Source organism: Camelus dromedarius, chromosome 14, assembly GCF_036321535.1.
Source record: "Camelus dromedarius isolate mCamDro1 chromosome 14, mCamDro1.pat, whole genome shotgun sequence".
Lineage (NCBI taxonomy): Eukaryota > Metazoa > Chordata > Mammalia > Artiodactyla > Camelidae > Camelus > Camelus dromedarius.
In genome coordinates, this window is record NC_087449.1 from 30,685,411 (window position 1) to 30,709,665 (window position 24,255).

Here is a 24,255-nt window from a genome sequence, read left to right on the forward strand (position 1 = left end):
CCATGAGGGTCCCTTGAAAGCGATCTGAGTGGTGTGCTCCTCTCCAGCCACTGCAGTCCACCTTCTATGCTGCATGCGTCCACTTCAGTTCAGGGAGGAGGGTCTTCCACTCCTAGGAGTGACTTCTAAAGAGGAACAAAGGAAGTGTCACAGGATGAACTACAGCCCCCTTCACTGCCGTTGACGTCAGGGCAGTAAGTAATACTCAGCTTCCTTTCTCCACTGTCCTCCCTGAATTCCCCTTGCCTCAGCTACCATGTCTGCAGGTCTTGGCTTACCTGCTGGAAGGTATGGAATTTCCAAACTGATTCCCGAGGAGTCTAATGTCTTGGTGGGCTCTCCTGTAAGTGGGGGTAGCTGTGGGTTTCCATTAAGTTCCAGCACTTTCAACTCAAAGTACTTGAAACCTGGCTCTGACAATCTGACAGTTATTAATCATGTGGCATTTGGTAACTTACCTCTTCAGTTCTCCCATCAATAGGAGGGGATACTGCCCTCTTAAGGGGTGTCTGTGAGAGTATCGAGTGAGAATATAGATAAATTATCGCCCATCAAAATGTTAGTCTCCCAACACATTAAGGAGATCTATGTATTCTAAGCACTGTTATCCTAGACCTTTGCTTTGATCCTTGCTAGCCTATACCAATCTCCTCTGTCCATCTGGACTTGTTTAGATAATTGACTCCAACTGGGGGTTTTCCAGAGGCAGGTGCAAGCTAGGAGATGATCCCATGCCTTTGGAGAAAGGTTCCTACCTCACAAGGCTGTACTCACTGCACATGGAAAGGGAAGTCAGCTCTTTGCGTAGCATAGCCTTGGTCTCATTGGGCCCATGAACTCCTAACTTGGCTGTGATGAACTCATTCTGGTGTTTGTGCTTAACTAGAGCTCACCTATCTGGATACTGTCTCTAAAGTCCATCTCTTTTTCTGTGTAGGGTAACTGAGTCTTTGAATTAACAAGTATTTCTAAAGTAAACTGAAATGATTAGCCCTACTTCTGTGTGTGTGTGTGTGTGTGTGTGTGTGTGTGTACGCTTTTTTTTTTTTGTAAACACTGCCAATCAGTGGTCACCAAAGTTGGGAGAACTTAACTTGGTCTTCAGTAACTTGTAATGAGCTATGAAGATTTTTAAATCTAAGTTTGAGCCTTACCAGGCATTCAGATCTGAGCATGCTTTGCCATGTACAATTTTGTGAGCTCAGGTTGAGGGTGAGGGGAAAGAGGCTTACCTCAAAGAACGTGCCATAGATTAAAAAGCACAAATGCCTTGAAGGAACCCTCAAGGTGCCCAATGTCTTCCTGAGTCAATCTGCACCCGTCACAGCCTGTTTGTAGTCTCACGTGCCTTGGCTCTGGCAGAAAATATTTGCTCACTCTTAGTTCTAGTGTTTATCCATTTATACTCCCACAAAACACTGTGGGAAGGTGTGAAAAGGACTTCCCATATCCCACATCCTCACTATCACTTGGTTCTGTCTGACTTTTTGCTAATCTTGTGGGTGTGAAATGGTATCACACTCAAGGGCCTTAAAGTTCATTCCTAAAAACAGACTACGGGGGAAATCACAGTGTGGTTGCTGCAAATGGTGTGACTTTCAAGAACGGTAACTTAATTTCTGAGAATTTCCCACGTAACAATGTGCAACCTTCAACTTACAGTAGTTGAGTTCCTGGAAAACTCTGCATGTATTAAACCAAGCCGAAAACACTATGCGAGGTGCAGTTAGAGTTTAGACTCAGACAGCTGGTTTTCTTCACTTGCTTGAAGGTAACACATGCCTCCGTGTTTCCGGGACTTCTAGTGTCTATGTCTGCCTCACTGAGAATCAACCCTCGAAGGCGCACTGTGTGCCAGTGTAACTGTTGATATCCGGGTACAACACTAATCTACTTTAGGAAGTTACTTGTTTCTTCTCAAATATGCCTGATCATCTTGAGAGTCTCTTTCCTTAGGACATAAATGTAAAGAGTGCCAAAAGATCTCATTTCAGTCTTCAGTGGACTTTCTATACCTGATTCTGTGTACTGTGTTTTTCCTGCTATCCGTTAGTCATGGTGTTGCTCTTGGCATTTTCAAAGCTTTATCTTCAAAATATTTCCACTTCAAAATATTAAGTCTGTTTCAGAATGGTCCAAGTCATATCTGCATTTGCTTCTGTTAGGGATCTAGGACAAAAATAAAAGCAAGCCACTTTATGGGAAGAAAATTTGTTGGTGCTTATTAAAGGACTTATAGACATAGCATAAGTCACAAAGAGTAAGACTGCTCCTATTCAATAGTATTAAATCTGCAGAAAGTAAATTGCAAATAAAACTGTAAAAAAAAAAAAATTACACCCTAAAAGTAATATTATCACCATAAAGGAGACGTCATGTTGATGAAAGCCTTGCTCTGTACGTGCATAACTGACCAGAAACATCTTTGAAGAACATGTACAATAATAAATAGTTTGTCACAAAAATACGTAAAACTACATCTTACCTCTTGAACAATGGAACTTCTGAGACTTTTTTCCCCTAGGTTATAATACTCAGTTTGGCTTGAATAAAATTCTCTTTTCTTAAAAAAAAAAAAAAAAAAAAAAGTGGGGGAGGGTATAGCTCAAGTGGCAGAGCACATGTATAGCATGCACAAGGTCCTGGGTTCAATCCCCAGTACCTCTAAAAATAAACCTAATTATCTCCCTCCTCACTAACAAAAAAAACAAAACAAAACACAAAAAACAAATATGTAATACTATGCAATTGTCAAGGATGAAAATGTATAGAGTATCCGCACAGAGATGGGAAGGACTAACTTTGGGATTGCTTGTCTCTGGGGAAGGGAGTAAACGGAATGAGATGGCACACTTGTCTAAACTATCATTTTTGAAAATCTAAAATTCAATATCAACATTGTTTACATAGAGATTTTTAAATAGATTTTTATTTGTAAACATAACTAAATTCTTTAGGTATCTTTGAGATCAGCTGGGTCAAAGTTCAGAATGAATCCATGCCTTCAAAACTGCCAACTGCATCCTACCCTTGACTGTAGTCACTGACAATCATGCAAACATAGTAACAGATTTTGAACAGCAAACTTGATTTACTCCATCTGGACAGAAAGCAGACCTGGACTGGGCCTGTAGCTTGAAGTCTCAGCTGTTTAGGAGGTTCAGAAAGGCAGGCAAAGATCAACATGGGATCACGTCATCTGTCACAATCCACATCCAAGTGGGTTTTTAGTTCAGAGTGTTGAGTGTTTAGTGTCCAGAATGGAGTTGGCCTCTGGCACAATACAAGGGAGTAGACTAGAATCTGGGAGGCACTAGGGAAGGGGGGGGGGTGGTTGGAGAAGGAGCCCAGAAGACCTGGTGTTACCTATATGTACACAAGAAGCTACAGATGTTTCTACAGTGTTAACTCTACCCCAGATTGTGGTTGGGGGGTTACCGCTCAGTGACAGGTAAAAACAGCACTGCAGTAGTAGGGCTGGATGTTGCCAAGGGGCAACTCTAGACTGGAGTTTAGACTCAGGCTAGACTCACTGGCTGGAACTCTGATCACTGCCTTTTTCCTTGGAAGATGCGAATCAGACTAAGTTGGAGAAGATGCGTGAGAGCTGGTAGGATAGTGGGAACCATTCAGAAGTCTGGCCGGCATCTGTGACCCTGACCAGGAGTTACACAACGGTTGTGGCTTCCCACCAGCCACACGGCTTCACATCTGGGTACTGGCCAGCAGTTTCCACTACAGTCTTCCCCAAATGCCTCCAACATGGCTCGCTGGGAGTCAGCCTTTCTTACCATGAGCTCCTGCCGTATTGGAAGCCATGGCTTTCATCATGGGCTGGCACCTGTCCCACCATGCTCCAAAGATCGTCATCTTTCCTGCATCTTCTCATGCAATGAGGTAGTTCTCAGGGTATTCCAAAAAATGGCCACCCTCTGAAACTACGTGGTTACTGCCAGTGGAAGTCTCTTTTCCAAGAAGTGGTACCTGGCTTAGAGATGGTAGTGATGACATACCAAGCTACCTGTGCCATCTTTCCCTGAATCCCCCCCCAGGTCAGCTCAATTTTCTACTTGTGGCTGCTTTTGACAGTTAATTTTAGCCCCAAATCTGAGTTTTTCTCACTACCACCCATGCTAAGGGAGGCAGGTTCCCTTTCCTACTTAACAAAAGCTGGCTTTCTTCTCACTAAATGTTTGGTGGTGGTTTCAGGTTTGATCTGATTGAACTTCCAAACTTTGCATGGACTCTAGATGTCTCAGGATTCTTCCCTGTGTAGCTTTTGTGTGAACTAAAACTTGGCTCAACAGGACCTCACTAGGAACTCCCAGAGCAGATCCTTGCTCTAACATTTATTTCAACATAGTTGTCCTTAAATGCTAAGTACAATGCTCACTTGCCAGTCTAGCTCTGAGCCTTAAGTAAATGTGCTCAATATTTTGGATGTGTCTAATTTTTACTAGATTTTAATTTCCTTCTGATAGACTTTTTGGTTTACTAGATGTCTCTTGCTTTACTCCTAAGTCACTTTGATATTTTTCTGAGCTCCTTGATAATTCTCACCACTATTTCCCCCTCACTTCTACTGAAATTTTAAGGTCCAATCACATTAAGAGTTTTATCCTCCAATGTGGATTTTACTAATATACAGTCATTTAACATTCTGCTATCCTGTACTTTCCACTGAGCAAGAAAGTGTCCTCTCTTGGGAGAATCTTCTTGTTCTTGTCTCCCTTAGATTCTCTCCAAGAGAATTTAACACTGTAAATGAATCTTCTGTTAGAAGCTCCCTAAGTACCCCTTAGGCCAGGCATTAGTGGTGTATCAGGTAGTGATGGACAGAAATCATTGAGTTTTCATGAGTACCTGGAAGAACACTGGACTGGTAAAGGAGGATTGTGTTGAAGGGTGGAGAGAAGTCTTTGTTCTCATTTTTCTAAAGTGAACAGGAAGGTTTGCCCTACTCTTGTCATAGGGAATAAGTGTCATATGGTTTCTCAAAGTGCGTCTCTGATGTGAATTTAATTGCAAGTAGTTTACTTGGGGGATGTGGGAAAGCTGGTCAAACAGGGAAGTGAAATGTGGAGAGAAAGGCATCCAGTAATGGTGTGTTATGCCAGCCACCACTGGAAACTAACCTAAGAAAACTGCAGAAAGGTAAAATATACCTAGGAATTCTCGTACCTGAGGTGCAAAAGGAGCTAGTGTATTTTCCACACGAACCTCTCAGTTCCTGAGTGGTGGTGGGGGGTCATGTGGGAGGCTTCTAGCAGATGAGTGAACAACAAGCCCAGGGGAATGTTCCTCTGAGGACAGATCCCAGCAATGATCCAATATGGTGATGGTATGCCATGATATCATTGTCACCCTAGGATGGACTGAGCTAACAGGCCGTGAAGTTTTGTGTAGGGCTGGCAGAGACTGTTAGGTTAGCATGGTGTTCTGAGGGCTCTCCATGCCCAATCCAGCTTCTTTCCCTCTTATATCACAGGCGTTACTCCCCAATAAACCTTCTGCAAGCATACCTCTTTAAATATCTGCTTCTGGTAGAGCCCAGGTTGTAACACCTTCCTTACTTGCCCAAGACTGATTGGAGTGTTCTACCTGAGGGATTTCTGTTACACGCGTCCAAACTTGATTGCTGCTGGGATCATCAGGCACCGAGTTCACGATGGGCCGCTTGTGTCGCATAGCTGCGTGGTGCATCGGGCCCTGAAAGGATCCAGCAGCAATCCCGCAGGGGCTTTTCAAGTGGACTATACCTGTTATACAGGAAGAGGACACGTGTCTGGGGGCTTGCCAGAGGCTCCATTAGCATCCTCTCTCCAACATACCTTCAATTCCAGTGGATCTACAGGGCATAAGGAGCAGGGAGAGGTGTCACACAACACAGACGAGCTTCAGGGCTTCTCTTGTTCCGAGCCCCCATCTTAGAAGATCAGATAACTCAGAGCTACTGGCATCTCTATTTGGAAGAGATTCTGTTGTCTTCCTCCTATTCTTGCATATCAGATGCTGAAAAGTCAGTATTTCACTGTAAATATCCGCTTTTTTCTCTAAATTTTCGTTTAAAGTTTTCCCTGTTAAACTTAGCAAATATTTCAGGATACATGGAGGTATTTTACCAATCCTTCCTGGATTTCCCTTCCAAATCATTCTCTAGTTCAGGGAAATTTTCTTCTATTACTTTCATTCTCAAGCATCCCTGAAGAAAACGTCCCCACACATACTAACCTTGTATCTGTCCTCAAGCCTCTGCACCAGTGTACCATTGTGGCTGTGTCAGACAAAAGCTTCCAGCATCCGTCTTCCTACAGTGGCTCCATTCAAAATTCCTAGGCTTTGCGTTTGAATAGGTAAAAATCATTTCTACCCTGAGGTTCTTCCACAAGAAACTGCATCCCTTCTTTCAAAGGCCACTGAACTTTAACCTTCTTATTGGGGCTCTCTAGGATGCAGTGAGATGTTTGGGTCATGTGTAGGCTTTACCTATGGGACTTCAGTTCTGTTCCCCAGTCCTGTTCTTGTCCTTTATCTCAAGGGGCCATTGACTTTTCCTGAACTTGCCTGCAAGCTTAGTGTAGAGTTGTTCTCTTCCCCCCTCATCCCGTTGTCCTAAAGAATATTTTTTTGAACACTTGTTCTCCAGTTAATAGGAAACCTCCTGCAAATTGTTCTGACCTTATTCAAAGTTAATCTCGGTCCAGACAGTAGTGAAATTGTCTAAATACATGATTCCAGACCACTGAGATGTTGTCACTCATGTGATCCTTTATAGCAACTTCTCTTCCCCAGTCCTCACAAACCTTAGTGACCTGGGACTGATGGCAATATTAAAAGCACATTTAAGCATCCCAACCTGGATTTGGGATCCTAATTCACTTAAGCTCTATCATTCTAATTGGAGCCAACAGGATCCCGGGAATTTGTAGAGAAGCCAATCAATCAGTAGATCTCAAAACACAGGGATGCCCAGGTCCAGTCTGACTACGCTCAGGCCCCCACCTAGGGAAAGCACTAACTTCTCCTAGGGGTGTTGTGTCTCCTAGGAATCTAGGCAGGTTGTGCAATAGTCTAGGGTGTCCGGGTAGCTTCTGGCATGAGGAGGCCCTGGTAATATTCCACATGATTGGTATCTGGTGGGAGGTGAGCTTTGGAAATCAGTCTTGGTGCATATGGCTTAGTTACTTCTAACTGGTGTTTCAGCTTGAATCAAAGATCTTATCACTGACTGTGAATCACAGAAAATCAGGTAAAACAAGGAGCAAGACAGATACCAGTCAGAATCTGCTTCCAAGCTCCCTGCTATTAAAAAGCAACAGTGTTTGGGGCGGAGGGTGGGCGGTTCAGGCAGCGTCAGTAAGTGAAACCCAAGTCCCTGTGTAGGAAAACTGTCTTAGTGGACCTTATGTAGAACGTACGGCAGATAATGTCATTGCCTGAAAACCATGAGGGCCTGACCCTTGTGTTCCAGTCATCCTAGGTCAGTCTGAACTCAGGTAATGGGAAAGGGACCGGTGTACCTACAAACAACATACACCGGCTTTGGGTACCTTCGGAGGGTCAGGGAGGCAAATCTTCATCCGAGTATCAAACCACCATCAGTGACCATAGAAACAGGCTCTGCCTCTTGGCCTAGAGACTGCTCCAAACACTGTTCCCTGTGGACCGAACTTAAGGCTTTGGCTGAAAAGACATGTGGGCCCACATTGCATCCTGCTTCCTGAGCCCTGCCGGCACCTAAGTCTGCAGTGGGATTCAGGACTTTGTTACAGGTCCTTTATTCATACCATCACCTTTTCTCTTAAGCTTACCTTCAGCTACACCTCTCTGTACAGTTGCCATTGATCCCGTTCCCCTTTTCTATTCAAAGTTCTAAGAATGGCAAGGAAGCGGAAGCTCAAAACCTTTTACTTCATTCTAAAACTTGAGTTTATTCCTTAGAACAGATCATCTCCAAAAGGTAACTTTTCTCAGCAGAAATGTTAATGCTTTAATTTCTTGAATTATAATGTCAACTGCCCTGTCAGGTTTTTGTCTGGACTTTGAACAGAATGAGCCAATTCTTGTGCATGAAAATGAGTTGAGGGACCAAGACAACCATGGACTTGGCCTGAGGACTAGGAACTCACCACTTAGGTGAAGCCAGAAACAAGGTGTCCAGATAGTTGCTGATACAGAAAGGACTAGGAAAGTGATTCCTTCTGTTGGGACCTCCTGCGGGTATAACCCAACACTGTCCCTATTGGAAAAAAGTTTGTGTTCACTACAGTCCTGATCTGTGTCTACAGTGACAGTCTAATCTTTTTGGTATAAAGTTTTGATAAGGATTGTTCACTTCTTTCTCTTGTAAAGGTTCAGACTGAGCACATGCAGGTGGTTCTGTCTTTTCCTTCTGTGTGTTCCTAAAATTGCTTCTCTCCTCCTCATGCCTCCTTTCTCCTTCTATTGCTCAGGTTTCAGCATTTCTGACAGTTCTCCTCAAAGACAAAGTTTCACAAGTACTATTTCTACCTGTGGCTAGAAAGCTGCCTAACACTTGTCTGCGCTCTGGAAGTCGAATGGGAGTCCACTTCACTGTTGTTGAAGCCGGCCCGGCTGTCTCTGACCCTGGGGGAGCCCTTCAAAGCCTGCCTTCTCTCATTAGGGACGCATGTAGCCCTTTTCTTGAGTGCCTGGTTCTCCAGGACCCTGCTCCTTCCTGAGAAAAGTGCCATCTGAACACTGAGGTAGGGTGTTTTATCCTATAGGCCTTAACACATTCTGGATAGTAAAGTGTGGAACAACCTAGTGTCAGTGCTACACTCAGCCTTCCCTTCCTGTTTTCCTCTTAAGCACACTCTCACCCCTCTTAAGCATCAGCGTTCTTTAAAACTTTCCATTATGGTGGGTGTGTAGTAATTAAATCATCATGAGCTCAGGGTTTTCTCTGCATTTTATGGTTATAATGCAATGTGTAAATTTTACTTAACAGCATTAGGTTTTGAGTAGAAGGGAAAAAACACATGGCTTTGCTGAGAAACAAACAAACAAACAAAAAGCCCAGCTTTATCTAGTGGTGTATGGTTATTTAAATAAAATGCCTTAATAAAGAAGTCACTTTGGCTATGCGTGGTCAAATATCTTTGTCCTCAGTTCCTGGCACAAACCTCCTAGAGCCCTTGGAATTCCCTGAGTGACAGTGTCTCTGTTATTCATAAAGAGGCTTTCTTGATCACACTTGAGTTTATGCTAACAAGGTAACTTAGAGTGGTCCCCCTAAACACTGTCAGGTTGAGGCTGGTCACCAGAAAGACCAAGTGATGAGAGGGTTGGACCCTTCAGCTCTGCCCACTGACTCCCAGAAAAGGGCTGGAGGTTGAGTTCTATAACTCTTGAACCCTGAGGTCTGAGGAGCTTCTGCACTGGGGAACACGTGGATGTGCTGGGAGGGGTGGCATGCCCAGAGAGGGCATGGACGCTCTGTGCCACTGCCCCTGCTCCAAACCTTACCTTACGTGTCTGTTCAATTTGCTCTCTCTGAATTTCACCTTTATTGCAGCTACGTATGAAGTTCCATGAACTGGTCCAGTAAATTACTGAACCTGAGGAAAGGGGAGTAGGAACTTCAAATTTGTAGCCAAATTGGACAGAAGTATAGGTTGCACCTCAAAACCTGTGACTGGTGCCTGATGTGGGGGCAGTATTTTGGGACTGGGTCCTTTAACTTGTATCTGACAGTAACTCCAGGTAAAGTGTCAATTGAATTTTGGACACCCAGTTCGTGTTAATCAGTGTCAGAGAAAACCCCAGACTTGGTATGAAAAAATATGGACACGATAACCCTATACTTCAACCTAGATTTAAACAGTTAGAAATACAAGACTGTTGAAGGTTTTTGGCAGACCCTTGCAGCATGGCTTTACATCGAACTTGTTTTGCAAATGCCATACATAGTTAAATCTACTGAACAAATGGAAGTGACCACTATTGAACTGAATGCCCTGAAATGCTAGTTTTCTAGTAGCCTGATCATTTCACTTGGGGGCAGAAATGCTCAGCATATGGTTCATCCCTCTGGAATAACAATGGTGTTAATTACTCCAGTCCGAGGCATACTGGTAGCCTTGTCAAACTAATCAATTTTATCCATCATGCAGGACTGAATGGTACCACTTACAGAGCTACAAACAATAATCCCTGATGTGAGTGAAATCACTTCCTTCAGTGGTTCCTGGCAGTAGTTTGCCTGCAAGTTGGCCGTTGCAGGCTTCTGTTATGTAACTTGCTGCCCTGCAAGAACAATCGGCATTTTTAATCTTTAATATCAAGGCATCTAGTGATGGGCTGTATGATAGAATACTTGAGTCCTTACTGCTAAACTTTGTCATTTATGTCCATGCTGTGAAACTACTGAGGTAATGGATACTAAACTTATGCTGATGGGTGTACATAAATGCCTTTATCCCCCTAGAAACGCCATGGTTGTTACATTTAGGACAAAATGCTGCAGTTGCATTGACTTTGAACCTTCATAGGAAGAGGACTCAATCGTAAAGATTCCCACGCAAATGCTAAATGAGATCCACGGGTGTCCTTTGAGCCCTGAGTACACCTTACCTTGCCAACGTACTTGTTGACTGTGCCCAGTAGATACATGAACGTCTGTCAGTGTTTCTCAGCTGCATTTCTATCCCATTGGTTCAGCCCAATCTTGAGCCTTGAGAGTCTTACCTCTCAAATTCAAGGATCTCTGCTCATGGGAACTGGGGAGTAGGTCAGCTCGTCCTGGCAACTGGCTGTTTCTCTCCCCATCACTACCACCCTGTTTAGTGTGAGGGCGGCTGTGCTGAGCCCTGACCCGTACACCAGGGAATTCCCACCCTATACCTGGGAATTCCCCAGCTTTCTGATTTGAGGACTTCATCTTGCTTATCTTGGGCCTTTCCTAGATAAGTCACTTTTACCAGGATCTTGAGCTGGTAACTTCTCTCCTGTCTCACTTTTATCTCTTGAAACTGCTTCTGCCACATGACCATGGAAACTGTTCCTCTGAAGATGAGTGATTATGTGTAAAGAATTAGAAGCAGTAAGTCACTCACAGCAAAACTACATTTTAGCTACACTTAACCCCAGGGCAATTCACCCTGCCCCTCTGATCTTCCTTCTCACCTTTCCAACCAGGACAGGTTGTCAGAACTCTGCCTGCCTCTGGTATTTCTCAAAATCCTATCAGTGGGAGATGGGAGAGTCCATCCCAGGACTAGGCTCTTTATATCTATCCTCTATCTTCAGAGAGCCATCTTGCTGGTGGTGCCCCCTCCCACTGTATGCCTGAGTGAGTAGTACGCCCTTGAATTACTTGATGCCTGGCTCTAGTGTTGTAGCTTCTGTAAAAAGAAAGCTTCAGACCTGGTGTAGCAAACTTCACCATAAAGAGACCCTCTGTCCTCCAGGAAGAGCTGCTTTTGTGGTGATCTTGAAGACTCATTCTTCAGCCATCCTTTATTGAAGGCTCTGGGCTTGGCCTCTGAGTAGCTTTTTTCTGATCTTTAGCCTCATTCAATGATGCTGCTTCTGAGGACTTCAAACCTTGCAAATCTGTTTTCTTGGTATAACAAGTCTTTATGGCTGTTAAACCCGATGTAGAGGTTTGGAGGTGTTGCCTTTACAGTTGCCATAACATTGCATAGACTCTTGATCCTTCTCCTGTGTGGATCTGAGTTGAGTGAAGCCCTGGCATTTAAACTACACTCAATTTTCTTCAGAATACAGTCTAGTCAAGTACTGTAATTAGCCAAAGCGTCCTGTGGTAAATCAGATTTGAGAACTGGATTCTGTTTGTCCTTTCCATACTTATGGACTACATGTTTAACACTTTTATGGGTAGGAAAATAGGGACCTCAGCTGGAAAGGAAGACCTACATGATAAGGGTCTTAAAGCAAGCTGAAATGGGGCTAAACATCCATCACAGTTCTGTTCTTCAAACTATTAAATGGTGGCTCTAAATATGTAGATTTTTCACTTTAATATATTAGAAGCTTATTGTATGCTTTATCTTATGGTATTGATTATGCAAATAAAAGAATATTAAATGTTTACTAGTGTCTCTCAAAACAAGTGATAATTTGTTTTAGTAATCTTTCTATATAGACAACCCAACTTCTCTGATTCTTATCCAGTCAATTTGCAGCATTAAAATCTCTCCTACTCAGTAACTATTTAGGTTAATCCTGATGTGCAATTGTACTGCTCTATCACTGGTGGTAACTGCATTAACACAGAACGAATCAGTGAAAAGAACCATGGAAGTGTGGAGATCTGAAAGATGCCTCAATGACTTATCCCAATTTTATAGGAAAGAAACTAAAGGCTTAGAGGTTGTTACTTGCCCTTGAATAAATAATATCCATACCACAAGATGCTGAGAATATTGGTCTGGCACTGTATTAGTCAGGGACCCCAAGAAAAAGCAAATAGCATGGTCAAATTAGGATAATTCAATGAAGGTCTTATTTACAAAAGGACAAGCTCACAAAGGAGTATACTATACCCCAGAGCTAGTAGTAAGACTTAAAAACCAAGACGCAGCACTCTTGGCTAAAAGGAAAGAAGAGGTGTGCATACTAGATCTCAGAGGGAGAAGTCAGCTGCCTTATGAGAAATAGGAAGCTTCTTATAATTTGTCCATCAGTGGGTTCAGAGGGAATAATTGCCCTGATAGGCCCCTCGTCCCTGTTGACTTGCTGAGACTCTGTCCTGACCCAAACCAGACAGCTCAACAATCCTATAATGAAAAACGTTACAGGCTAGCCTCCCAACAGGGGACAGAAAGGAGGATACAGAAGGACAAACAAAACACATCCAACATAGACATAGAATAGCTTTCTGATATGTCTTGCCAACTCAGGTGCAGTTGTTGAGCATAAGTCTAGACCCTTCTAAACACAGCTGTATGAATCTGAACTATAGCTGTATGAATGGGCTGCAAATAATTCTAAGTCTTACTCTTGCAACCTATCTTTCCAGCTTTGGCTGCCATATCCTGTGTCTGACACATCCTTCTGGGACTAGTTTGAAAGAATCTGACTATCCACCTGCTTGAATGTTTTTTATGTGACCCTCTAATCTTGTTTTCATATCCCAAGGTTTCACATCCAGCAAAAGGGAAGACATGTCTTCTTTAATAGCGTTGAGGGTCTTCTAGTTTCTTTTCACTATTGCCTTCATCAGGCACAAAGAAGTCAATCTTGGGATCACCCCTCATCTATGGCTCTACTCTCCATGATGTCTTTACATGTTGGCCAAAGCTTATACCTGACAGTGACACGATGAACCATAAGCATGTCATCACCACGCATGTCATGGTACATGTCGGCACGTGCTGGGCTATAGATTACATCAGTACTGCAACACCAGCCTGAGTCAGTATATACGCCTCAATTCAACTCATCCTAACCGTTGTAGCACATGTACTAATGGGGGTGGGGTGCGAACCTTCAATCTCTGAAATCCAGGTTGGTGGCTGTCTTTGGGTGAGGGGCCGCTGTAGAGGAACAAAAAAACCAGTTCGCCATAAAGGTCCCTGGCACTAGTCCCTTTACATAGAAACCATTTCTTGAATTCTGAGTTACCTGCTAAAACTGTTAGTCTCTCAAGTTAGGAAATCTTAGCTTGTAACATTTGCGTGAACACTTAGGTCTCTTTCTCCCCCTTCTCCCTCAGCACAGGGCACCAATAGCTAATAGTGACCCAGGTCCTCTGTCTACAAAGTGGAGTTGGTTGTGTCTCATTTTAGGACTATGGACCATTGGCAGGAAGAACTGAGCATCCTGGCCTTAAATATTGCCAATAAACAGCTAAGAGCTCATACAAAGTCCTGTAGTTGTATGACCTCTTGATCTGTTAAGGTCACTATCTAAAGTACCCCTAAAAGTCTGGAATAGATAAATACTTTCAACTTGTACAGAACTGAAATCCTGAGAGAGGCTGAGACCAGCTCTGCACAGATTTGGAAAATGGCACTCTTCTGTCACAGGGACTTCTCTTGACTTCGGTAGTTCTCAGAGAGGCTACTTTATCCTTTCTCAGGATAAAGATTCCTCGGGGGCCCATCCTGACAAGCCCATTCCTTAAATCGGGCTTCTATCTGGTGTTGCCACTTGAGGCAGGGGGTTTTATTTTCTCTCAGAAATAAGAAGACATTGGCTGGGCTAAAATCTTTCAAGTCCTAACTAGGATCCAAGAGTTCAGTGGTGGTATCCTCAGTTCAGGACCTTCACAGGAACACTTTAAGCAATTAGAAACGACATGCACCAAATCTGAGTAACATGAAGCTGTGTCAGACCCAAGAAAGAATTAGAAGTTCAAAATGCTTACTGTGGTTCACATCTAGGAAAGATAAAGGGGGCAGGGACAGGATTAGGCGGAGAGAAACTTCACACTGTTTTGTAGGTCTAACACTTGTGAAAAGAAGTGGGGAGGAAGCGATGAATAGGTAGCAATTCAGAACTGCAGTGCAACCGTTTCGGCCAGCCCACCAGGGAGCTCCAGCATAGACTGCCCATAGAAGAATCTTCTTTGAATGGAAATACCCAGGCTCCACTCCTGCAGTGCCCAGTTACTGGGTAGGAGCTTCTGGGAAGAGCATGGCCTCAGCTCGAGCACTACTGGATCTGCAGCCGCAGGTCAGTTCTTCTGGAGGGGAGATCTGAGGAGTGTACCTCTGGGGCTGCCACAGAAGCAAGAGTGGAAGACACTCCGTGACAACGTGATAACTGACTCACCAGGAATTACTGAGGATGTTAAATTGAACAAAGCAGCCAGGCAGGACTTCTTGGCACAGGCCTGAAATGGAACTGGGGCCTTTAAAACTGAACGTAGAATTTTATCTTGCCCTGGAATGGCCAAGATAGAAACTCAAACATTGCATCCTGGAAGAAACTGTCCCTACTATGTGCCATTGTAAATCTTAGTGACAGAGGATGCAAGAGAAAAACCTTGCCACCAAGAAGTTTAAATTAATGTAAGTTAAACATTAAGTAAACTCTCTGGTACACTAGAAAATATTCACGCTATAAATCAAATGAGGATAAAGGTATTAATCCATACCTGGGTACAAGGATCTAAACTTTAAACTGGGTGGTCAGAGCTGAATTCACTAAAAGAACATTGACCCCAAAACTAAGGTTAGGGGATAAGCAGGGAGCTATCTGAAGGGGGCAGACAGGTGCTGGGATCCTGCTGGCACATTCCAGGCAGGCTAAAACAGCCACTCCCAGAGGTTCCCAGAAGATGGGGGGCAGGAGGAGTGATTCTCTCTAGTTCCTGTTCCACGTTGATGGAGACTTAACACTGGTGCTAAATTTCAGTGCAGTACATAAAAGATGAAATGTCAGGAATCAGTCACTCTCTGACCCAAGCTTTCTAATTATCTGCTTTGCTAGACAAAATGTCTGTCATTCTTCCATTTGAGGAATCCAGCAAGCTGAAGTTGGATCCTAAAAGAAAAAGCTATGGATGGTTCCTTTGGCCATTTAGTCCTCGATTAGACAGTACCTGCCTGTTTAGTGTGTCTGCATCAGAGATGCTCCTGTACTGTAACTTTCTAGGACAGAAGCACACAAATTCAGTTTCTTGACCTCTCAAGTGCTTTTCTCTGACAACTTGGAGGCTTCAAATTTGTTAGGACAGAGCATGGCCGCTGCCTCCTTAAATATATTCACTACTTTTCCCACTTGCTCATTGAGGCTCTGAGTTTTGCTTTAACTGGCTAAAGAAGTTTGCCATAATGGCCAAACAGCTCAGAACCCAAATTACAGGTGGCTTTTCTGTCTCTGAATAGACATTCTCCACACACTATCAAAAGAATATATGGAAGATGCCACCTCCCCGTTGTGACTGGGTGAACAGTGTGGGATGCGTACCTGCATCAGAGGTGAATGGTTCGTAGGTGGCTCTGAGGACAGATCAGTTCATCCTAGGGATTAGTACTTTTAGGGAAGCTTTTAAATCTGAGGGCCCATAATACCACTTATCTTTAAAATTTAATCATGGGATATATGGATTGTTCTGTATAGGGGAAGGTTGGTGTCACTTTTCCTCTTCCACATGATCAGTTATGCTAAACCCACTTTGAAATACCTAATTGAAAGAGTGATAGTGGACAATTAGGCATCACACCTCACATCCCGGTGATGTAGGTGAGTCTGAAATTAGTCCTAAGAAACTTAAGACTCTTCAGAGTCTGGAGCTGCCTCATCTCCTGTCTGGGATGGTGTGATGTGGACCAGGACCATGCCCAAGCTTGGCTGCATCCTGGACAAATCATGGCCAAGGATACTGGAGGTAATGAGCAGCATTCCAACTCTCCTTTTGAGCATGAGGCTGCATGTCACAGATGACTGGGAGATGTAAGAATCTGAAGAGGAATTTGAATTACTCCCGTACAACTGGAAGATTCTCATCAAGCTTCCAATACTTGTAGCTCCATTTATTTTTGAAGCAGAGTAGAAGTCCAAAGAACTCTTGGTCATAAAATTCAGTTAGTACGTCAGCCCTGATCTTTATCTGTAATGGAGACCAGAAATGACAAGTAGTTCTTGACTAATGTGGCAAGTCCAGATCTTTTATATAAAAGCTGAGCATTATATATATATTTCAATGATTCCAGAAACACAGAGGTGTGGGCCTACTTCTGAACAGACACCAATGTTGTCCGGCATCAGAGGTGACTAATGAGTCAAGGTTGTTGATGGATGAATTAATAGGTTTTTAATCACATCCAAGGAAGGCAGGAGACCCATTATGAGAGCTCAGAATTATTTCTTTCAGGCTCAAGTAGAAAGATAGATCCCAAAATGTGTCTTGGGATTCTACAGCAGTACCTGGCAAGAATGTGGAAGAGGAACCTGGCTCCTCTTTAGTCACCTTTCCTACCTTGGTCACTACTGCCAGCCTAGAAAATCATATCCCTGCTAGTGGATCCCGAAGGTCCGACAGGTGGAGACTGTTGCCCATCTACACACCTTGAAGGGTGCTACAGTCAATACTAGGATTAATATATAATCTTATTTGATTTTACCAGAGCGAAAAAAAAAAAAAAACAAATGAACTTTGTCTCGGGGGCCATGTTAGATACTAACCAGAATAGTACCTTGAGAGATCCCAGTTTTTCTATGCATCAGGGAAGAGTGCTGGGTTGAATAATCGTGCATTCAGCAAAGACTATGGCATCAGTGCTGTGCAAAAGACTTGCCTGCTTTGCCTGTTCTGAAGACTTACTTCAATTCTTCTCAAGTTTAGGAACGTGAACTGAGACAGGAGACTTAGAAAGTAATTTCAACCCTTGAACAATGTTAGTACATATTCTCTTAGATTACGTTGACTTCATTGCTAAGAACTTGCTATAAAAAAAATCCCATCTTGTATATTTTGTTAGTGACTTAACTGCATAGTACAGTGGTATAACATGGAGAAAATATTGGTGTTTCTGCTTGTTTGAGTTTGCACAGACAACCAGATCAGATTCCTTAACTTTTCTATGTATACAAAGTCACATTTTTATGACATTAAAAAAAGAAATCTAAGTTCAGTGCAATACCCATTGTATGTATCTTTTAACATGCTTAGTTCAGCCTGGCCAATATGTTGCCTACATCTAAACCAATATGAATCCTATTACTGACAGAATGGTGCTCCTTGTACCTGTGAGGTCAGGTTCATCACCCTTGAGGCTGCTAAAAAGTCCTACTGTTTCCCAGGATAATATCTACATCAATAAGAGTGCTTATGAGTAATCTCAATTTGGTAGCAATTTCTGAAGAGCTTATCGATGACAAGTGTTTATTCCTTCTGAACCTGAAAGGTAGAAAACTGAGTTTTGGCAGAAAAATAGAACTTCCAACTCCAAATGGTATTGGAGAAGGCCTGACCTTTCTAAACTTAACAGACATGTTTGTATTACGGTCTTTCTTCAGATTATAAAACCTTATGGTGAAGAAATATTACGGTGTATTGACTGACTTCTTAATATTCCAGAAGGCTAAGCAGCACAGGAATAGATAGATGAGGACCTTGTTCAACCAGAGAATGTATTAACTTCACGTTTATGGACATTCTCTTCCTGTTACCAGGACACAAGAGGGAATGTAGGTGAACAACATACCATTCCTGCTTTTAGCACTTAGAAATTTTTATGAGGGATATGTAGATACTCAGTTGCAAGTGTAAAAGAAAAAAAAAAAGAAGTCACCTATACACTAAAGCTCAGATCCACTGCTTTAAAGAAATCTATTTCTGCTTCCTACACTGAGTGAGCAGATATTTCAACTGCCAAGAGCTTTCTGCACACTTTAGAAGCCTTGTTTCCCTCACCAAGTATTTCTGCAAGGCAGCACTGAGAGGGACTGAATTTTCAGGGCGAGAGTTCACTGGGGCTTTCAAGTAAGTACCACTCCCTGCTTGTGTGCCCCAAATACGCTGAGCCTTTTGCAGGAGGGAGAAGGAGCAAAATGCTTCCTGCCCTCAGTCACAGAGAACCAAGTAAGACCGGGCTACTTGTAGTATGAATTCGGTTTGGAATGTACTTTCTAATTTCAGTGTGTTACCAATTAGTTTGGAAGATATTTATCTACAGAATAAACATGTCAGGTTTCTGTGGAAGGCATCTGTGAAAGGTTTGAGAATACAAATTTTTAGCCTTGAGGTTCCATTTTGGGATATCCTATGAGAAATAGAATTATTAGTTTTTACAAGTCATTCAACTGTCTTGGCCTACCACGTACTTTAGGGTTTAAAAAGGTTGAACATGCTAAGCTACAAAAACCACTACATAATAGAGACTATACATAAATGTTATATACACCTTAGTTCTATAAATTAAGAAAATATTTAAATACAAAGCTTTGGTTTAAAGGGACACTGAGGTCATCTTATTTGATAGTAACCTATGGTCCCAGGGTTAATCACTGAGTGTTAATGGGACCAGAATAGTATCATGCTAGGAAGACAAGACCATAAAGAGCCATCAGGGATTTAGCTACTGACTGGGATGTCTAGAGAACAGTCCATGCAAAATTTCTGATATGTAAGCCCAGTTAATGTACACTCTTCTCATATATCCTCCCGATTTGCCACAGTAAGAGATAGCCTTTGGCACAAGATGTTCCCACTGTTATCTTTTGTTCACCTACCAAAAGTGAACATTATACCAGCCAGTTGGTAAGTGATCCAATTCCAAAATCCAGTCTTGGACACTGCTTTCTTGTCCCACTCCTCCTAGTCGTGTTCCCTGGATCCCAAGAAAAATATAAGGAAGTTCAGATTTACAGGACAGCTCTGAGAAAGTCTCAGCTAGTACACTGTGGATTTCTAGGGCAAAAAATTAGCTATAGAAGATTCTCCTTGAGCAAGAAAGACCCAGACTTAACAAGTCATGCTTAGTCATTGGCTCTGAGCACCTGAGAATGTGGTCTTCATATGAACGCTTCAAGAAGAAAAAAAAAAAATGTGGAGATGTGTTGATTGGAGGGTATAACTATCCTCCTTATAGGACCTTCTTAATGTTTATGCTGCTAGAGTCAAATATTCCTGTCTTCAACCATGGAAAATCTACTAAGTGAGGGGGAACACAATATTGTTCTAAATTAATCATTGGATAATTCAAGAAACATTTGAGAGATTTATCTAATAGAAGATTCTGTTCAGAAAGAACTTGTATACTAAAGAAATGCAATCATGTGGTAACCTTTTAAGTTCAATCAAAGGGACTAGAAGAACCATGATTTTAGAAACAAGACATGCCATAATGTCACCTAACCACTGATCATCTTCCATAAGAACTAGCCAGGGATGTCAGACTCCAATTATCATAATCTGAGAATGAGGGAATTTATAGATCTTGATATCTTCCCAATTAAAGATACCAACAAAAGCCTCATTCCAGCACTCTAACTAGCAAATTTGGCAACTTGTATTTCTAGCCCTTGCACCTTTTGGGCTCAGCTTGATAGGAGAGTAGGTTGGCTCACCCCCTTGAAATTGTGCCAAGTCTTGCTGTTGGAAACATTGACATAATTCAGAACTGGTAACTTGATGTTGAGGTTACCATGACTAGAAAATAAGAGACAGGGATGAGAAGTGATCAGGCTCACCTATTTCCTAGATGGCATTCGTTTTCCCAACTGTTTTGGTGGGAGTGCAAACTTGTTTTCGTACTTTTTCCAGTGGCATTAACCTGGTCTGGGTAGAGGAGGTTGGGATGAAAGAGGAAATAGAAGATGAAGGACCTTGAGTAATTAGTCTAACTTTAAAAGTTACGCTTGCAGACTTTTGATTGTATGTCACAATAAATTAGAGGTGGCTGGAAAAATTGTTAAAGGCACAACCAAGGGTGATCAGTATGATCACGTGCAGACAGAGGTTTTGGATGATATTATCTGACACCAACAGAGACCACCTGCCTTTGCCAATGCTTGGGAAAGACTTGTCATTGAATTGTCCTTCCAAGTCCTGAGGGGTCAAAGTCAACAAGGAAGCATGACAGAAGAGAAGGGCAATCATGTTTCTAGTTCAATGTGTGGATTTAGAAGTATCAAGCAGGTAATCTAACAAGCTGTTACTGGTTACTTCAGGAGAATGAATTCTAAATCGCAGTTGGAGACCTATCAGGGATTTACTTGTCCATTCGGAGACGTCAGTATCTGGGGTGTGGAGCCAGGCAAAGTTGGGGTGACTACGGTCATGATCTCCTACAGCATGGTTCTAATTCCCTATGAGGTTTCTATAGACAGGAGGTGCCCCTGGGGATCCTTGTGGAGCCAGCTTAACTCAAGTGTGATGAATCCATGGCTTGACCCATTTTTAATATCACTGAGGAATGGGTCACTACTAGCACCTCAAAGTCTGGTTCAGCAAGGGTGGAGCTGGGTTCTGGATGCTTATTTTTCCAAGATTTCAATAGGAACATCTGTGGGAAGCATCAGCCCACTAGAAGCATGCTTACGTAAAGAAGTTAGAGTAGCTCCCAACGATGGTATGTACCTGTCAGTGTCGTTCCTTGATTCTAGTTCTCTCGGGGTCTCCTAAACCATTTCTAGAAGCTAGAAAGGGGCTCCCATATAACATTTCATTGGGGGCTTAACTGGAGCTTGCTTTTTAAGCACCACCGTCACCCGAAGCAGAGAACCTAGGAAGTATTTCTTTTAGTAAGGATTTAGCAACCTCAAAAGTCTTCTTGGACCAGCAGAGAAAGCTTCTAACCAACAAGTAAAACTGTCCATAAATACTAGCAAGTACCTAAAATTCCAAGTCAATCTCCCCATCACAGTGAAATCAATCGGCCAGTCTTCTCTAGGTCCAAACTCCTGATTACTTGAGGTCGTCCCATTTCTGGACTGTTTCTCGCACATACCATGCATTTCTTTATTACCTTTAAATAGTCCTTTTGCTTGTGTTGTCATGTAATGCATTCTGAATTCTGTGGATGGTGGCATCTCTCCCATAGTGGGTGCTCTGGTTTATATGATTTTATGACCTCTTCCAGAAAATGTCCATTAAAAAGCCATCCTTTTTTTGATGAATTTATAGTGGGTGTCCTGAGGATTTTCAAGACTCCAGTCAAACCCTCATTCATTAGCCCTTTCTAAGTCCTCAGAATACTTCTAGCATCTTGTCCAATCCCCATTAGAAATCAGGACCAACAACGGGGATCAATGTATTTTGGTCCTGGCTGCTAGCTTCCTGGCCTAATCTGCTCAGATTTTCCCATAAGCAATCTCTCTGATCACAGGTGCCCTGGGCTATGGATAATGGCCAGCTTTTTGGCTCCATGACATCTTCTAATGAGTTTAAAACTTCTTTGGTATGTTTAAGTTTCTCTTTCCCTGCAGTTAACACTCCTTGCTATCCAGATGGCCCCATGGGCATGGATCACTAAAAAGGCATATTAAGAATTCAGTGAAAATAGTTACACTCTTATCCTTACTTAGAGGGCTCTTCTCAGGGCTGTACATTGGGACTTTTGTGCATATGTACCTGCTCGGGGTGGGGTGGGAGGGGCTTCTGCTTCCATTGTCTATGGATGGGTCACCACTACATACCCAGCTTTGCATTTTCCCTGGTCCATGAAGCTACTCTCAGTTGTAAATATCTCAAGATCGAGATTCTCCAATGAATGGCAGGTCCCTCAGTGAGGGGCAGCTGGCATAGACTAGTTCAATTATGTGAATACAGTTATGCAAATGTTACTCATTACTAGGTGGGAAGTGGAATGGCTGGGCTAAAGGTTGAGACTGCCTTCCAGAAGTGACATTAGGGCTACACAGTAATAGCCCGATACTTTCCTAATCTCCTGAAGTCAACCAATATCCCCGCTTCTGTTCCAAGAGGGTAAGCACACAGAGAGGGCTATGCACAGTGCTATGTTGTCCCAGTATGAATTTTTTTTGCTTCTTATAAGAGATCACAGGTAGCTGCTATGACCTGAAGGCAAACTGGCCATCCCTTGGTATCTGTGTCTTAATTGTTTGAGAGACAGGCAATGAATCTCCTTATGCTGCCCAAGTATTGAGTCAGTACTCCAAAAGACTGATTTCTTATTCCTCACAAGCAAGCAAGCCAAAAGGCTTCCTGACAGCCAGCAGACATAAAGCTGGGGAATTTGGTGACTTCCTTGGTAACAGCTCGTGGGATTCAAAACTCAGGGATATATAGAAAAAGGCATCTTTTAGGTCCCTGGTGAACAATAGAAATCCCCCAGGTAGTTAGCAGAGTGCATGGGTTGGGGACCACTGGATGAGTATCTCCTACAATTTAATTGCTCAAGCCCTGTACAAACCTGTATTCATCTGTGCCTGGCTGGTGGAAGGGTAAAACTGGATAATCGGGAGACTGGCAGGGGTGTTAGTCAAGGAAGGCTGTTAGTAGGGGCTAAATCTCTTGCTCTGCCCCTTCCTTTAATAGGTACTGCCTTCAGTTTGGAACTTTGGCCCCAGGACTGAGTCTGACTGTACTGGTGTAGCTGTTCTTGCTCTCCCCTGCCTCCCTTCCGTGCATACTTCTGGACTCACCTCCTGCAGTGTCTCTTCCAGAAGTGCTGACCGTATTCCTTTTGGGGTTGGAGCAACAGAGCTTGGAATGCACAAGCGTGCTCGGGTGGTACTTTAATGCCCATTGGTCCCAGTGCAAAGGTAACCTTGGCATTTCATTTAGTTAATAAATCTCTTCCTAGAAGAGGAATGGGACATTCAGGGAAAAAACAATGCTTCAGATGAGTCTTCCCCTTCTGATGGTCTAAGGGCTGGACAAAGGGCTTTTTCAGGGTTTCTCCAGACACCTCAGTTACTAACATAGACTTGGAAGTTCAGAAATCTGGGTATTTAAAACCTAGTAGGTGGCCCCCATGTTGATCAGAAAAGTCAAAAGTTGATTTCCCAATCATAGTCACCCAGGTCTCTGGGAAACACTGGACTCGAGAGCGGGATTTAAAACCCGAGCCCCATTATTCCTGGCCACTGTCATTCTCAGCCCAGGCACGTGACATTTCCCCCGGCTCACCCTCTTCAAGAGCCTCACTCAAGACGGTGTCTTCCAGCATGACTTCTGCTTGCAGCTTGCATGTTGGCAGGGTCCCCCCATTGCTGGTGCCTCCTGTGAATGGAAGCGTGGGGCCAGGGGCCTCCCACCTGGTGCTGGACTCCTCCTGGGGACCTCAGTGTGGTCTGGCTTCCCTGTGTCCAGGTGGCACAGCGGCCTGTTTGATGTTTCCTTGCTCCCTTATTCTCCTGACTCTGGCTCTGTCATCAACAACTTTAAAGGCAATTTCAGCCACTTGAGACATTGATTTCCCAAGGCCCCTTTTTCCTTCTGTAACTTCCTCTGTATGTCAGGGGTCCTCTAATCACTGAATGTCACACTGACCTTCTCTCGTGTCTCAGGATATATTTTGGTGTGTTGTCTAGAGGCCTCAAAGACCCTTTTAAGGAATTCAAGGACCCTCCTTTGGTTTTTGTCTTCCTCCTGTACTTTATAGGGCTTCTGTATTTGGGATACCCCTTTCCGTAGCCCTGGAAGAAGGCAGCCTCGTAAATGTTCGTTTTGGTCTACCTCCTGCATTCACACCCCAGTTCAGATCCAGTCTGGTACAGTCTGCTGCAGCCCGCACTGGGTTGTCAGCAGTGTCTGCACGAAGTCGACGTGCCTCCCCCCGACCCCAGCTTTTTTCTAGCACCGTTCTACATTCCTCTGAACCAAGGACGGAATTTAACAAACTCCTAACA

The 24,255-nt window shown here is 43.2% G+C and overlaps 1 long non-coding RNA gene across 3 annotated transcripts; it reads right to left on the reverse strand.

The window, feature by feature from the left end:
* LOC135322875 (uncharacterized) lies at positions 1–23,253 on the reverse strand. 3 transcript variants are annotated; one of them, XR_010383823.1, is made up of 4 exons: positions 23,047–23,253; positions 3,792–5,848; positions 2,016–2,169; positions 1–125 (listed from the first exon to the last, which is right to left on the reverse strand). It is a non-coding gene; the product is annotated as an uncharacterized LOC135322875 (long non-coding RNA). The 3 variants fall into 3 exon arrangements; XR_010383824.1 differs by lacking the exon at positions 23,047–23,253 and having other exon boundaries at positions 5,760–8,967; XR_010383822.1 differs by lacking the exon at positions 23,047–23,253 and having other exon boundaries at positions 3,792–8,966.
* Between the last annotated feature and the right edge of the window lie 1,002 nt (positions 23,254–24,255).